Source organism: Lactuca virosa, chromosome 5, assembly GCF_052849685.1.
Source record: "Lactuca virosa cultivar CGN04683 chromosome 5, Lactuca_virosa_CGN04683_v6, whole genome shotgun sequence".
NCBI lineage: Eukaryota > Viridiplantae > Streptophyta > Magnoliopsida > Asterales > Asteraceae > Lactuca > Lactuca virosa.
In genome coordinates, this window is record NC_136430.1 from 329832664 (window position 1) to 329850947 (window position 18284).

The 18284-nt window shown below is 33.7% G+C and overlaps 1 long non-coding RNA gene across 1 annotated transcript; it reads right to left on the reverse strand.

Annotated features, from left to right (window-relative positions):
• Positions 1 to 815: 815 nt before the first annotated feature.
• LOC145116286 (uncharacterized) lies at positions 816 to 7054 on the reverse strand. Its single transcript, XR_013711973.1, has 4 exons — positions 6959 to 7054; positions 3874 to 3913; positions 3569 to 3713; positions 816 to 1176 (listed from the first exon to the last, which is right to left on the reverse strand). It is a non-coding gene; the product is annotated as an uncharacterized LOC145116286 (long non-coding RNA).
• Positions 7055 to 18284: the final 11230 nt, after the last annotated feature.

Below are 18284 nucleotides of genomic sequence, written 5' to 3' on the forward strand. Positions count from 1 at the left end.
TAACATATTTAAATACATATGATTATGCATAAGAATAAGTATAGAACATATGAATATTCATATTCACCTAAATAAGAATATTATATGCATAATATGACATATTCATCTGAATAAGCATATCATATGCATAAGAATAAGTATATGCAAATTCATAAGTATATTCGTATACATATGAATTAGTATATGCATATGCATATTAATATACATAATAGTAAGTATATTCATATGCACAAGGTTCTAAAAGGCATGAGGCGGGGTGGGACGGCTAGGCCAAGCCTCAAGCTTTATGAGTCATGGCGTTTTTAAGGCGGTGATTTTATATTAATTTATATTTATTTTACCATATAAATATAGATTTATCTACTCTAATAAATGAAATTTTTTTTGCCACATGTCACACTCTCATTCAATTTGTCAAATGTCATTTTGTGGTTATTCTAAATTAATTTTTTTCCACATGTCATTTTATTTGTTTTCTATTTTATTAAATTTCATATAATATTTTAATATAACAATTACAATAAATGTAGTAATAAATGGATATCAATTTCATTAATGGACTTACTTTTTTATTTCAAAATTCCTAAATTAAAGTTCATTAGTTTTTTTTATTTTAATTATTTGTTTAAATTTAAAAGATAAAAAAAAATTTCAATTTTAATAATTCATTATTTTTTTATTTTTTATAAATCCAAAGTTCTCAAATATTTAGACATTCATATTTAACTTTTTTTAAAAAAAATAACTCATGTAACACATTGGTCTCACACCTAGTATCAAATATAACTAGTTTTTAGAAGTGTTATGTCAACAACTAATAACAAAAAGCTTTAAGAAAACACAATACTTGTATGTCCGATCATAAAAATCATAACAAAGAGAAAAAAAACATGCATCAAACGAAAAAACTTGCATCATAACACACCATAACGCGCCATGGAACGTCATATCACACCTTTCCACGCGTCACGCCTAACAACAACGTCATGAGGCTTTTCATAAGGAGGGAGTTGCGCCTCACACCATGGCACGCCTTGGCACACGCCATGGTACACCTCTTAGAACAATGCATATGCAAAAGAATAAGTATATACCACTGTTGTAAAAATCCCGACTAGGTCCCGATTAATCCCTAGGCGCTACTCGACCGATTAGAGGGCGCCTAGCGATTAATCACTGCATACATAATGATTGAAACATTATAAAACGATGAAATTTTAACATTTTGAAGAAGTTTTATCTCAATGGAAACTATTTGAGGCATGATTAGTTTTGTATTAAACATATTAACCTATTTTGTTATCATATTAGTGGTATTTACGAACTTTGATATGATATTAGTCATATTGAATTTTTTAAAATTCAACAAACTAGCAATTAATGGTCCCCGATTAATCCCCCGATTAATCTCCGTCAAGCCGATTAATCCCTTGACCCCAGTCCACCGACTAGCTAACGTCAAGTGTTTTTTACAACCTTGGTATATACATATGCATATGCATATCCGTACGAATAAGTATATGTGTATGTATATGAATAAGTATATGCATAAGAATAAATATATGCATATAAATATGAATAAGTATATGCATATGTATAAGAAAAAGTATATTCATAACGCAATTAAATACATATGTATATGAATATGTATTAGAATAAATATATGACATGCATATTCATGAGTATATGGATATGCATATGAATAACTATATGCATATTCATATGAATAAGTATGTATATCTACATATGCATATGCATAACAATAAGCATATTCATATATAAGAAAAAGTATATGCATATGCATATGAATAAGTATATGCATATACATATGAATAAATATATGCATATGCCCATGCATAAGCATAACTATATGCATATGCATATGAATAAGTATATGCATATGAATCAGAATAAGTATATACATAAGGCAAGTAAATACATATGATTATGAAAAAAACGACCTTGTTCCGAGGTCATATGATGAAGTTATGTATGTTCAAAGTTGAGTAAAACGTTTATAAAATGTTGAAACAAAATTAAAAACCCCAACAGCCCATGTTTAGAGTTGTATAAGTCGGTGAATTATTAACAGACTAAAATGTTTTTAGAGCGTAAAATGAAGCCCACATATAGTACTACAATCTAGGAAAAAAAATACATTGTTCCGAGGTCATATGAGGAAGTTATGTGTGTTCAAAGTTGAGTAAAAAAATTTATAAAATCTTGAAACAAAAACCCAAAAAACCCAACAGCCCATGTGTAGAATTGTACAAGTCATTGAATTCTTAACCGATTTGGATGTTTTTGAGCTTAAAATGAAGCCCACACAGAATACTACAATCTAGAAAAATGAACTTATTCTGAGGTCATATAAGGAAGTTATGTATGTTCAACATTGAGTAAAAATTTATAAAATGCTGAAACAAAAACCAAAAAACCAATTAAAATGTTTTTTGAGCTTAAAATGAAACCCACAAAGAGTACAACAATCTAGAAAAAAATGACCTTGTTCCGAGGTCATATGATGAAGTTATGTATGTTCAAAATTGAGAAAAAAAAATATTAAATGGTGAAACAAAAACCAAAATACCCAACAGCCTATGTTTAGAGTTTTATAAGTTTGTCAATTCTTAACAGATTAAGATGTTTTATGACCTTATATAGAAGACCAAACAGAGTACTACAATCTAGAAAAAAATGACCTTATTCCAATGTCATATGAGGAAGTTATGTATGTTCATAGTTGAGTAAAAAAAATTATAAAATGCTGAAATAAAAACCAAAAAAACCGAATAGTCCATGTTTAGAGTTGTATAAGTAGGTGAATTCTTAACTGATTAACATGTTTTTTGAGCTTAAAATGAAACTCACACATAGTACTACAATCCAGAAAAATATGACCTTGTTCCGAGGTCATATGAGAAAGTTATGTATGTTCAAAGTTGAGTAAAAAATTTATAAAATGCAGAAACAAACACCAAAAAACCCAACAGTCCCAATTTATAGATGTATAAGTCGGCCAATTCTTAACAAATTAAGATGTTTTGTGAGCTTAAAATGAATCTCACGCAGAGTACTACAGTCTAGAAAAAAAATGACTTTGTTCCGATGTCATATGAAGAAGTTATGTGTGTTCAAAGTTGAGTAAAAAATTTATAGAATGTTGAACCAAAAAAAGAAAAAACACATGCATAAATCCAATGCATATGCTTATTTGATAAAAAAAAATTATAACAAGTAATGGGCATTATGCATTTGACATTAAGAAACTTGTTAATTAGTTATATCAAATACTAATTAGGTAATTATATAATATGTCACATGTTTAAGTCAACAACCAAATCCTGTTTACTAATTTACGTTGAACCAATGTTGTACATTTGAACTTTTTTCTCAAAAAAAATATGCATTTGATTGATGCATATGTTTTTTTCACATGGTTTCTCAATGCGCAAAGCATAATTTAGTAAAATTGACCGATGGCGAATCCAAGCTTTGAAACTCCATCTTTGATTTTGATTTCTTTCCTATTTGTTCGAAATAATGAATTAAGTTATGAAATTCGAACCTCTTCTCTTTGACCGATGGCGAATCCAAGCTTTGAATCTCCATCTTTGATTTTGATTTCGACTACAACCTCTCCTCCAATTGGCGCAAACCAAAGTGGAATGTCTCTCACAATTCCAATATCGACATTGTGATAATCTTCAAATCTGTGATAGATTGAATTTTATTGAGTTCGTTACTTCATTCTTATGATTTGAATTTGTTGTTGAACTTGATTATATATATATATATATATATATATATATATATATATATATATATATATATATATATATATATATATATATATTAGAAATTTTTAAATACCATTTTCACAATAACAAAATTTTTATATTATAGTTTTCACCTGCGAAAATGACAAGAAAGAAAAAAAGTTAGAATAGAATTTCACAAGTGTAGCTTGTAATATTCTCTGCAAGTTCAAAAATCTTAAGTTTCATTCAAATAAAAAAAAAGTCATCAAACTTTCTTTTACAATGAAAATGATGTTTGAAGATTCCTATCACAAATAAATTACAAAAGCACTTTTTGACTAAGATTTTAAAATTTTGCAGATAATTTTACAGGTTGATCAAACCTTCGAAATTCTTTGAGAATTTTCTTTTGTTTTTTATTTTATTTTTTTATTTTTTTTGTATTTGAAAACTACAATATCAAACTTTGTTTTGTTTTGAAATTGTCTTTTTTTGAAGATTTTTATCAGCAAAAACAAAAACTGGGTTTTTTATTTTCACAAATAAGCCCTGCAATTTCGTAGAGAAAACTGGGTTTTTTATTTTCGCAAATTAGCCTTGCAATTTCGTAGATAGTATTTGTGAAAAAAAAATATTTTTTTTCTAAGCGACATTGTTTCGTTGATGACATTACAATTTTGCACAAAATTTATTGGTATTTTGGTGTTTTGAGTAAACTTTGTTACTATTTTTTGGAAAGTGGTTAATAAAATCAGACATATTTATCTTCATTTTCTCTAAAAAAAATTATGATATTTGATTGTTCTTTTAACGAGTTTCAGATCCATCGTCAAATTATGTTTGAATCAGATAAGACTCACTTAGACTATATACTTCATCTAGATTTCAAAATTTTACCTATGAAGTTTGTAGAATTATGGGGTGGTGTTGATGGTATTCACCACAGTTAAAGAAGAGAGAGAGTAGAGAGAGAAAGACACATCTCATCATTTGTCTCACATTTACCACCGGTGAACATATGTCGTCGGTATAATACCGATGGTGAAAAAAACTTTAGGGGGCGGTGTTTACCGCCGGTAATGGTTCGCACGTAAGTTTTCATCGGCAAAATAAGCATGACACCGTGCAGCCTTATAAAAATTAGCATAGGGCTTAACGAAGGGATTATAAGGGCAAATTATGATGTGTTGTATGAATTAACGAAGGGATTATAAGGGTTTTCTTAGAGTATTATATGGAGAGTTAGGTGGAGAATTAATGAACTGATTATAAGGGAAATATGTGATGCGTTGTAACTTGGAAGAGTTGCAAGTGTCCCATGGACCATGGTTATTCCACTGTTGGTTGTCCTTTTATATGTCACATTTACTCATGTGTTGGATGATAAGCGCAACCAGAATCTAAGATTATCGTTGACGACGTGGCCACTGTTGGTCCCCCGTTCGTGATCGGGCGTTGTCGTGGTGATTTGTGGTCGGAAGAACGGAAGGCCACGGCCAATAGGCTTCTTCTTCTCTATCATACATCCTCCTTCTTCTTCTCTTTCTCTCTTCTTTCTTCTCTTCTTCGCTGTGGTTGCTCATGGTGGCTGATCTGGAAGCTCTCCATGACCCTTGGCGTGGAGAGTATAACTGATGGCTTAATAGTTCCAAATTTGCTGCTAAGACACGATAACGATGAATTTGACCTTTTAGATCTGTGTATTGTGAGAGAATAAGTTGGAAAAGTGTTGGTTTATTAACTATCTTCTTGATAATTTTTTTGATTTGTAGTTTGGATAATGATTTTTTATCTTTTAATTTTTGGCTTTCGGAACGAATGTGTCTATGATTTTTATCATTGTCCTTGATCAATGTTTTGTAAATTAAATTCTTACAAATAAAATGAGCTCGTTAATAATAATTGCAAATTGGGTTTTCGGTTGATTATCATCATAACAACGAGAGATCTGCAGGTGCACCGACAATCTCTTCCTTTCGATGATAACAAATGTGTGGCAATAATTCACACAAAAATCATCACAAACCCGATAACCAAAATAATAATTGAATAAGCATAGTCTTATTTCTTCCTCTTCGTCAAAGTAAAAAAAGGAACGACTTAAGCTCCCCGTTAAAATAGTATCCCCTCAAAAAAAAACAAAAAATAATAATAATAAATCACAACGAGAGACATATAAGAGCATGTGGTATGGGCCCGTTATGGACGGATTATGAGTGATGTGGCAATCAAAACGTTGGTATAACATCGGGAACACCATCCCCTTTCTTGTTAAGGGGGCGTTAAGATGTATCTCGTTGTAACGAAATCGGGATGAAACGAGAAATATGATTGGGTACTGGATTTTTTGACCTTTGAACTCAACGATTTAAAAAAATAATAATAAATATTTTATCTATAAATATATATTATCTATCTCAATGATGGCACATAAATTAATAAATGTTATATCATGGTAATCATTTCCCACAATGGTGTTATAACACCATGCGTGATGTGGTATGTCTTTGATGTTATAATATGTTGTCCATACACAATGTTCTAACAATACACCCAAAATAATTCCAATATTAATATTAAGGGTTAATCAATCATGTCAAGTCATACTTGTCATTTTAAAAAGGATTTTTTAGAAGGCTTTGTGAAATTATTAGTTAAGCTACTTTGTGAAATTATTAATTAAGCTACTTTTGTGCCTACTTTCTAAAAAAATAAATAAATAATATAATACTTTTTCAAACATAAACATGTAAAAAAGTCATGTTTTAAGTTATACCATATTATTATGAAATGACCGTGACAAGTATAAAATATGAGGATGCAAAAGTTAAGTATAAAGAAATTTTATATATATTTTATTTTAAATTATATATTAACTGATACGTTCATGATCATTATAAAGTATGGTATTACTGAATCAATAAATATTGGCTCTTAAAAACGCCACCATCCGGCAATACTCAGGCACACTTACGACTTATGGTTGTCATTCTCTATAGTTGGTCATGAATGATCAATATAGTCTTAAAATGATAATTTGATTACAATTTTGTTTTCCCTCATACTTTTCCATAATCAAGTCATGAAATAATTTTATAAGTTATTCAACACTTAAGTAATTTAGCCTTACATTAGGCTAATATAAACAAAATTATAAATTATAAACAATATAACAATATAAATAATAGGAAACTTACAAAGTATAAGACTCTTAATAGGAATATAGGATGCTAGTACTCCACACTTCAAATGGTATTACAAACTAAGGGTTTTTACAAGAGAAATAGATGGGAGGTCAGCAAACGTTGTCTCTAAATGAAAACATACAAGTCCTTATATATGGGCGGACTTCAAACCAAAATTTAAACCAATTTAAACAGATAATGGAGAGGCCTTATAATTTGGTTGACAAAATTATACATCTGATAAAATGATTCCATCTTTTATGATAATAGGGAGCATCATAATAGTAAAGTTGAATTATTAGGCTTTATTTTTCTTCCAAGTGGGCCTATTGTGATGTTGATCATTTATCTTCTGAAAGATTCTTTCTAGTGTAAATTGTCTTTTATCATCTCAAACATTCAATCAAGAGGAAATTATCTCCTCTATTTGGAATTCACAAGCTAAGCATTGAAACAAATTCTCATCTTCAATTGAATCCATTGAGTTGTCTAATTTGGTAGATTCGAGTTGATCAAAATTTTTTATTAGGTTTTCTTTAATTCGTGAAATATATGCTTTAATCATGTCTTTCTTAGATGGCTCCTTATTAGTCTTAGCCTTTAAATCTTCTGCTATTTTCTGAAAAATATTGCCTTGATCCTTCTCTTTATTAGAGAATTTCGTCTGGGCTTTATATTGTTGTACTTTTGCTTGATATTATCAACAATTTATTTGGAATTTAATTCATTTGTTTCTGGATATTTTTGTAACATTTTTGGCCAAAATTTGGTGAGGTATAACCTCTGTAAATAATAAAATTTATTTGGACTATAATCCACTTGAGGAACCTATTTCCATATCCATGGTATAGAAAATTCAATAAAGAAATGTAAAGAAGATATAACTTCTGTTTCACTCTTAATTTGGGTTGAAACCTCTTTATATTTAGGAGAGATTGAAATCCATTCACCGTATAATTTTCTAAATGGATCTTTATGAAGAATATTAATACTTAGACCATATGATATCCACCATCTTATGAACCATACTGGAATATTTTGTTTGTAAACATTTTCACAAACTTTAAAAAACCCAGAATGTTTTTGATTGGGATTCTTATATAAAAACGCTTTATGAAAACTATCAATATAATCCCAATAATTAAATTTAAAAACACTTTTTGATTCGGGTATTGTAAACTCTTTTTCACGAAGAGTACTCAATCCTCAATCTTTTGCAGATATTGTCCATTTGATAATTGATTTACTATAATTGTTGGTTGTATTATTTCCTGTCTTAAAATGGGCTTTACTCATAATAATTACTTAGTTTATAGGAACATTTCGTAAAAGATGTTGTATCCAAATATTTGGACATCAAGAACCATAGATCATTGTTATTTTCAAAATATAACATGACATCTTTGTTTTCTAAAAGAAGAATTTCTTCTTTATATGAACTTTGAATATATTCTTAAGTATCTTTGACATTGCCATCTTCAATTACTGCTTGAGCATAATTAGGGGGATTATTAATCCCTTTTGCTTTCAGAAAAATCTGAAAATCATCATATAATGGATCCCCTAGAATAGGAACAAAGGGTGAATTTGTAGAACTTAAAGCAATATTGTTGGCTATTAGCATATTATACTCATGTTGGATTAGAGGGTATTGTCCTCTACCTCAACCACCTCTATTAGGGTAGCCTCCTCTTCCTCTCATAGAGATCATTTTGCAAATATTCACGTGTTAAAGTGTCTAGAAGACTATTATCTTCACCTTTTTTTATAATGGATTTTAAAATCAAAACAAGCTAAGTTAGCCTGCCATCTTGAAAACATTTGTTTTGAAACATCATGCTTAAAGTCTTTATTAAGCATAAATTTAGCTACTTGACAAACAGTTTCTATAATAAAATGTTGATTGTATAACTCTTCTTGGAATTTTAAAATGCATTTTACTAGAGCTAAAATTTCTTTAGTTGTGGTAGAATAATTCTTTTGAATATGTAACATCCCAAAATTTAATACCAAAAATTTCATTTTTAGTTGAGTACTTATAAAACCATTAGTATAAAAACATTCATCGTGTCATCACATATCAAAACCAAAATGCCAATAATCCAAAACATGTCATAATAAAACATCATCAGAGTATCACTCCCAAAGATCTCGTGTGCGGAAAACATAGTGTGATGTGTTGCGTTCATGTCGGCTCCTTTCCTTTCGAAGAAGAAGTACCTGAAACCAAAACTGAAAACTGTAAGCACGAAGCTTAGTGAGTTCCCCCATCATACCACATACCATACAATACACATACTGCCTAGCATATCCGGGTGCTGGTCTACCCCTTCGGTCTCTTTCAACCGGTAACCGCCTAGCATATCAGGGTGCTGGCCTACCCCTTCGGTCTCTTTCAACCGGTAACCGCCTATCATATCTGAGTGCTGGCCTACCCCTTCGGTCTCTTTCAACCGGTTACGAGGACTATTTCACCCCTACCACTACCACATAATACCCTAGCATATATACATAAATCACATACTACCTAGCATATATGGGTGCTGGCCTACTCCTTCGGTCCTTTTGACCGGTTACGGGGACTATTTCACCCCTCCTACCACTATCACATAATATCATAGCATACTGGCACATAAAGCATAACAGATAGTGACATTCAACACAATTATCAAAAAGACAATCATCTCTACTATATTCAGCTACTAGTGGACCGACATTGGTGCCTTCGACCCACTTCTACAGGAAGGTAACTCACCTCGAATGCTGTAAAGTGGCTGAAAAATCTCCGGCTCTGAAATCAACCCAAACCAGTCCCTACACATAAAAGATTCCCTTAATTCCCCTTTCATACTCATAAACCCTTAAGGGTCAACTTTGGTCAGAGTCAACATTCTGGTCAAAGTCAACATTCCGAGTTGAATCAACTCGCCGAGTTAGCCCTTCAACTCGCCGAGTTCCATAAATCATAAAACGCTGACATCGCTATCCAACTCGTCGAGTTCTTTCATGAACTCGTCGAGTTCTTTCATGAACTCGTCGAGTTCCTCCCTATCAACAGAATTGGGACTTCTCAAATCAACCCGTCGAGTCCATCCTTGAACTCGTTGAGTTCTTCCTTTTAACAGAATCGGGACACTTCGACCCAACTCGTCGAGTTCCTCTACGGACTTGTCGAGTTCTTCAGTCTGTTAAGCTTTCTTAGGCCCTGTTTGTTTATCTCTTATTGCCTCTTAATAAGAGGCAGCTCTGAATCTTTTTAATTCAGAGCGTTTGTTTACCTCTCAATTTTACATCTGAATCTGAAAAATAGGTCTGACCGAATAAGTGTTGGGAGGAAGTCAGAAAGAAAAATGGACACGCTTGCCCTCTGACCCTCCCCCCTTACGCCAATACCTTTCCATTGCCTTCTCTCTTCACAACAATTACAGCTTCGCCATCATCGACGCATCCCACTGCCATCATCCTCCCTGCCTTCCTCCGATCTTTCCCTGTCGTTGAGTTTTCTTCCCCAATTTTCTAAAATTGAGTGTTTGAAATCGATTTCTCCAACTTTGAAATTAAAATAGAAACCTGAAAATCGTTTGAAATCGATATTTGGAAGAGGTCGTCGGGTGCACAAACTCACTTTCGAAAGGTGGTGCGATCCGTAGCGAGGCTTCAATGGTGGCGACGCCTGCTAGTAGTATTCACGTTGATGATGCTGGATCTCAAGGGGCTATTGGGTGAAATCTTGTACTCGATTCTTCTACACTTTTGGTGTAATGAGACAGATCGTTTCTTCTCTGAACTCTCTCTCAAACTCAAGCTTTGTTAGGGTTTCGTTTTTTCATAGTTTTATACTTAATTTTTCTGATTTTACAAGATTATGCTGTGTAATCTTGCTAGCCATCACTTTTTTCATTCAATTTGTGATAAATGATTTCGTTGTAATGAGACGAATCGTTTATTCACTATACTGACTTCATAGTGGAAGTCAAAAAGGATTGTTGCATTTGATTTGGCTGAAGAGACATTCGGTGAGATTCCTATTCCATATTTTTCAATAGATAGCAGAGAAAGGTCTTTAGGAATAAAATGAAAATTCTATGATGATGAAGCAAATGGAAGCAAAGAAAGAGTATGATCTCCTTCAAAACTTTAGTATCATTGTTGAAGCAAATGACATTTGGGACGTGATTACCTTAACAAATGAGAGCAGCAATGGAAGATATTTATTAGTTTTGATGTTTTTTTGGTTAATATTGGTGTTGTTTTTAATGAATTTTGATGATGTTTTAATGAGTTTTGATGCTATTTTGGTGAAATTAATGGAGTCAAAAAAAATAATTAACAGGTAAAATGGTAATTTTTTTATCATTATAGCATTGTACTTCCTATTTCTATCCAATTATAATACTAGAATACTTATAGTTTTTAAAGTACGACATCTTAAGATGGAAAGGTTGGAAGTACAATGTTGTAATTGAAAGAAATGATAGAGAAGGGTAAAATGGTCATTTTCGTTTTTTAGGACAAAACTTCAGAGGTTCCAACCAAACAACATGTTAAAATTCAGATCTTAAAAATTTAGACCATCTTAGAAATTCAGACCTCTTAAAAATTCAGATCTTAAAAATTCAGATCATGCCAAACAACCCCTTAATGTATTAAGCCATCATTCTTCGAATCTAAGTCCCATATTCCAGATCTGGGTCGGAAACACACCTAGGAGGGTAAAGTTTCCAACTTTACCCATTAAAACTCATCTTAGAAGAAATGAGCCCTAACCCTAACTCAAAATGGCTTAGATCCAACTCCAAAATCCACCAAAACTTCAAGATAGATAATGAGGTCATAGATCTGGACTCTAGGGACGATTTGGTCACGTAAAGTTTCTATCTTTACTTGCATGCATGACCTACTTGGCTCAAAAGACCAAAAAGATGGTCTAAAAGTTGCATGGGACTTCCATGTCCATTAAGTTGGCACCTTTATGCCATGAAGTCCCCTCAAGACCCTAGATCTAAAGGGTTTGCCCACATGGGACGTCTAATTCCAAAAACCAACATACTTGGACCAAAACATGAAGAAAGCATCCTAAAACTAGATCTAAGCATGTTATAGACAAGGTAGGAGCTTTATACCTCAGATGAACCAGAAATAAAGCCCAACTTCTGGATCTACTCTCCTCCTATACGTCCTTGCTCCTTCTTCAAGTACCTTCTTCTTCAAAATCACAAAGAATGCACAAAAGTTGGCTCAAAACTCTCAAAAGTGAATTAGGGTTTCGAGGCTAGAGTTTGGGACAATGAAGGCTGGAAATGAGGCCATCTTATGGGGGTTAAGGTGTTTAAATAGGGTGCAAAACCCTGAAAATTAGGGTTTCATTCTGCCAGCCTACTCGTCGAGTTGAGGCTTCTCAACTTGTCGAGTAGACTTCTTAACCCGCGTCCCAATCCATCTCTACTCGACGAGTTTGGGGCCTCCAACTCGTCGAGTTTCTATACAAAAATGAATAATTATGAATTAAATACATACCAGGAACCGGGCGTTACAGAATATCAATCCACTTTCTTGTGTGAAATCTAACAATGTATTCTTGTTTTGTTTCAGGATGTAGTTGTTTGAGGATTCCTCCATAACCAATATCAGTGGCATCAATTTCTACTAATTTTTGCCATTTTGGGTTAGCTAAAGAAAGACATGGAAGTGTTAACTTTTTCTTTTATTTTTTGAACCATTTTACTGTGTTCTTCGGTCCATGGTAAGGGTGTTGATCAGCTAATTTTTCGGGTTTCGGGTAGATCGGGTATTGTCTAATAAAAAAATACTCGATACCCGACCTTAATAAAAAAAATCGGGTAATCGGTTATGGGTAATTCGAGTATAGGTCGGGTTTGGGTATTCCAGTATTACCGGTAAAAAGTTTTTTTATCTAATTTTTTGTTTATAACTTGATTATGTATGTTGTATTAAATATGTCAATGTTGTGCCAATTTGCAGAAGCATAACCAATATGTCATACAATAAAATATCTATCAAATGTTTTGTCGGAATGCAAATTCAATATTTCTATTGATAAAAATTATTTTACCTTGCTCAATATTATTCCTAAAAATCTAACATTTGGTTGAAATAAATACATTTTTGTTTGCGATATAACTAATTCATTTTTATAATAATTTTTTCAAATAAATATAAATGTTTAAAATGGGTTTCCATTTTTTTTGAAAAAATTAATATGTCATCAATATATACTATAATAAAATCACTATAAGGATTGAATATATCATTCATTATATTTTGAAATTCATAATGAGAAATTTTTTGTCCAAAAGGCATTACATTTCATTCATATTGTCCAAATTGAACATTACAAAACAGATATATATATATATATATATATATATATATATATATATATATATATATATATCATTTTCATCAATTTGTATTTACCAATATCCAGATTTTAAATCAAAATTTGAAAATATTAAAGAATAATGTAATCTATCTAATAGATCTTTTTTATTAGGAATTGGATATCTTGTCCATTTTAAAACTTTGTTAAGTGATTTATAATTTATAACTAAACGAGGTATTCTTCTTTCTTGTTGAGCATGTTTGTTAACATAAAATGTGGTACAAGACCATTGAGATTTAGAAGGTTGACTTAACTTTTTACTTATTAAAGACGATATTTCTTTTTTACACATATCAAGATACTGATGATTCATTTGACATGGTCTAACCTTTGTAGGGATGTTTTTCTCATTAAAATCATTTTCATATGTTTTAATGTTAATTGATCAAGTTATAAACAGAATGATACAGCATGTTTGTTAACATAAAATGTAATTTAGGATTTTTTTTATTTGATAATTAATATCTATTGAAAGAGTTTCTTCCTTTATAAAATTTATTTGATTATGTTTTAATGTTAATTGATCTTGAACCCATCTTGAATAAGGGTTCATAATAGATTCAAACATAACTTGATTACCTTTATAATTTTCTATTATTCTTTTTTCATATACTCTAAAAGGTATAATCATTTCAAAGAAATGATTTCCTAATATCATTCTGTTATTTGTCATATTTTTTATAATAGTAAAATTAACTGGTAAGCATATACCACTTTGACAAATTTTTGTATTTGTTAATTTATATTTGATATCTAATTTTCTACCTGAAACTTCTCTTAATATATGGGAAGTGTTGTTACATGGTCTTTCAGATACATTGTAGACGGCTAATCAAGCCTTTCCTAATGGGCACTCAGAAAGACCCCCTACAAAATGGAACAACAAATAGGTTAGAAATCCATACCGAGGGTTGGACCCCGATATTGTTCTTTGATGCCTAAACCAGATGTTGCAATTGGTGATGTGAATATAAATTACAAAAGCTTTTCATGTTCTTTTTTTTTCTTTCTTACCCTTCTTCTGTTGTTGAGGGCTTTTATAGGCAAATGAACTGGGTTTGGTGCAACGTTTTACCCAATGATGCTTATTACCCGAGTAAAGACAGTTATATCCTTAGTTTCGATTTATTATTTTGTTATTGCCACAATCTTGTGATTGTGGGACTTCGGGGATATGATTTTCTTTTGACATTTTATCTGTTGTATAACGATATTGCCTTATGGTTGACTATCTTGGACAATTTCCTTTTGTCGTTTGCTAGGCCGATCTGTAACTATTGGGTCAGTATGGTTTCCTTTCGGCCCACACCGATGTTCTTTACTTCTTTCTCATTGGTTTTTTATGGGGAGGCCCTTATTGGGCCAATCGACAATTTCAGGTACACCATTAAGCCCCCCATTCTGAAGGGTAAAAGAATGGCGCTAAATTGTTTTGTTGTTCAGACTTTGAAATCTTCCTCAATAGACAAAACGTCTCACGTGTAAAGGGTACAGGTTTGCATCAAATGCTCTCATCGTTTGCTAGTCATGTATGTTTACTTGATTGGATTGTGTAATTAATGCTTTATCCGATTTCAGTCTTTATGTAGCGGATAAGCATAATTTTAGAATCTTCTAATATTTTGGCCTTCCTACTTTTCGCGTCATGTATGCCATTGCTTATGACAGGTCTTCCATTTCTTCCGAGGTTGACAGTTTTATGTTGGACCGGTTGGTGCATGAATACCAACTATCGTTCGTTCATGGTGTTCTTCTTCCATCCTCTTTTGCATGTATTCTAGATGCTCCTGGTGGTAAGGTGGGATTTTATCTTAGACACATTTTGTGTGGCTTGAGGCTTCCTCCTACCTCGTGCTTCTTAGAGATTTTATGTTTTTATGGAATTCACCTAATTCAGCTTTGTCCAAACGGCGTGTCCAAGCTTATTATTTTCTAAGCCATTTGTCTAGCTCATCACATTTGTTTGCATGTCTTGCTTTTTTGGTATTTTTATCATTTAAAAAAGTATGGTGACTGGTATTCCTTAGTAGTCGTCACTTCCTGCTTTCCCCTGATCTTTTTGGTACTAACAGTAGATGGAAAAGTAAGTTTTGTTGGATACATAAGTGATATGTCTTCTCTTTATTCTTGGACCCTTTCCCAATCTAGACGATGTTGTTCTGTTAACCGTGGATTTATTGAAGTATGTTCCTTTGTTTTCTCGTCTTTGTATAAAAAGGTCTTTTTATCCTGAATCCATATTGGATATGTGTCATATGAACCTGATTTGGAAAGCTCGAACTCAACTTCCAGTGTTATCAGTCAATCATCCAGGTTTGTAATAAATGTTGTATGTTTCTTGATTTATTAGTGTATTATTGTGTCTTGTTCCCCTTTTTTCTTTACTTGATATAAATGCATTGTAACGCCCTGTTTTGAATTGACTCCTAGTCTGAGGCGGTGGCCCGAAGGCCGGTCATCATAAGGATTACAGCTTTTGAAAAGGGTAAGATCTAGGCCATTTTGGGTGCGAGTGATGTATTAGAAGCGATCCGGATGTTCGGTTTGTGTTTTGGAGCCTAGGGGTATTTCGGTAAAATGTTAGTTTGGGATTTTGTGGAAAATGGACTTTTGTTCGGAAGGTCTTAAGGAAGATATGAGTTGCTAGAAGTATAGGGCTTCTCGTTACCTTTTCGTGGATATAAGGATCGTTGAAAACGGATTTATAACAAAGAAGTTATTGCCTTCGGAAGTTTAGTGGTTTCAGGCTTAGCCGAGTACGCTGGGCGTACACAAAGAGTATGTTGGGCGTACTAGTGAAGAAGGCAGTACGTTGGGCGTACTTTGGAGTACGCTAGGCGTACTGACCAGGATGGTCGCGAATGTTCTTCGGAGCACGTTGGGCGTACCATATGTACGTTGGGCGTACGCCAATTAGACCTAAACCCTATTTTAGGGTATTGGACCCTATTTAAGCTCCTTATTTCATAATCTAACCCTAATATCTTCAGCCTCCACCCTCTAAACCCTAGAAAACGACCCTTAGCCCTCATTTGAGTGATTTTGGAGCTTGGATGGCCATTGGAGGAGTATTTTGGTGTTTTTGAAGAAGAAGGTGTTTAGAGAAGAAGCAAGAGATTGAAGAGAGCTTGTAGATCCAGGGGTTTTACATCATTTCCAGCCTATTGAAGGTATAAAGTTCTCATCTTGGTGCTTCTACATCATAGATCTAGGTTCTCATGGATATTGTTCCTTTTTGGTTTCAAGAATGGATTTTTATGGTGCAAATCCGTTTCTGGACTTAGGGTTGCCACCCATAAAGCTATTTAAGTCCCTTGAGCAGTAAAGTTGCAATCTTTAAGGCCCATTTGCATCCATGCAAGAGATCTAGCCATTTCCATGAAGATAGTTGCTATTTTTCCAAGTTGATCTCATTTGGTGGGGTGGAAGCCACCAAGTGATCAACTTTATGGGTTAAGAAAGATTATTGGACTCAGATCTGTAGTTTGGACGTAGTGTCTTAAGGGATTAAGCAGTTTTGGAGAAAGTGACTTAACAGGAGAGTACGTTGGGCGTACAAGCCTGTACGCGCAGCGTACAAGCCATTTCAACAGAACGTGCATCGTTCACAAGGGTACGCTCAGCGTACGCTCAGACAGTGGACCTTATGTTATTGGGCCCTGGGTTGGGCCAAGCCTTGGTCATAGCAGCAGTTGGGCCGTGATGGGCCCTTAAGAGTCTGTTTAGGGCCCAAGGACTAGTTGGGCTTCAGAGGAAAGCCCATTTAAGGAGTTGGGCCCAATTTTTAATGAGTTTGAAAGGACTAGACAGGATTGGGTCTTGGCCATGGCCCAAATTAGATCAAAAGGGGTAAAACGGTCATTTTGCCCAGCAGGATTCTCAGTTTTGACTAAGTGTTTATGTGGTCATAATAGCCAGGGAGTAGTTGGAGCAGCGGACAGAGTTACCTTGCACGAGTTTTCAGCAACCAGATTGAGAGGTGAGTTTCCTCCTTTAGGAACGGGTCTACGGCCACAATGCCGGCACGTTTGGATATTAGTAGTTCCGGACTTCGGTCCGATGCCGGGGTTAGCCCGATGCAGTTTATATGTTTCCGGACTTCGGTCCGATGTCGGGGTAGTCCCGAGAAGTAGTATGTATGCTTGATGTCTTTGTGATTCATGCTTGTTGATGTTATGTGCCTTGTGTTCCGGACTTCGGTCCGATGCAGTAGTTATATGTTTATGTTACATGTTTATGCATATGATATGTTCAGTTATTCCGGACTTCGGTCCGATGCAGTAGTTATACGTTTATGTTACATGTTTATGCATATGATATGTTCAGTTATTCCGGACTTCGGTCCGATGCAGTGGGCAAGGCCCTAGTTAGTTCCGGACTTCGGTCCGATGCAGTGGGCAAGGCCCAAGTTATTCCGGGCTGCGGTCCGATGCAGTGGGCAAGGCCCTAGTTAGTTCCGGACTTCGGTCCGATGTAGAGGGCGAGGCCCTAGTTAGTTCCGGACTTCGGTCCGATGCAGAGGGCGATCCCCTAGTCAGTTCCGGACTTCGGTCCGATACAGTGGGCAAGGCCTAGTATGTGCTATATGTGTTATTGTATGGTATGTGGTAGTATGGGGAGACTCGCTAAGCTTCGTGCTTACAGTTTTCAGTTTTGGTTTCAGGTATTTCAGTTTTCAAAAGAGGAGCTCGGGTAGATTGCAGTGCACACACCATTTGTTAGCCTGGGATGTTTATACTCTGATATATTTTGACATGAGACTTGATACATGACTTGTGATTTTTTTAGAGAAGAAGTTATATATGGTTTTTATTATTAAATTAAGACGAAATTTTTAGACTGTATTTTTGGGATGTTACAAGTTGGTATCAGAGCCTTGGTTTGAGGGATTCGGGCACACTTTCGTGTGTGTCTGAACTCAAACTAAGGAATTGG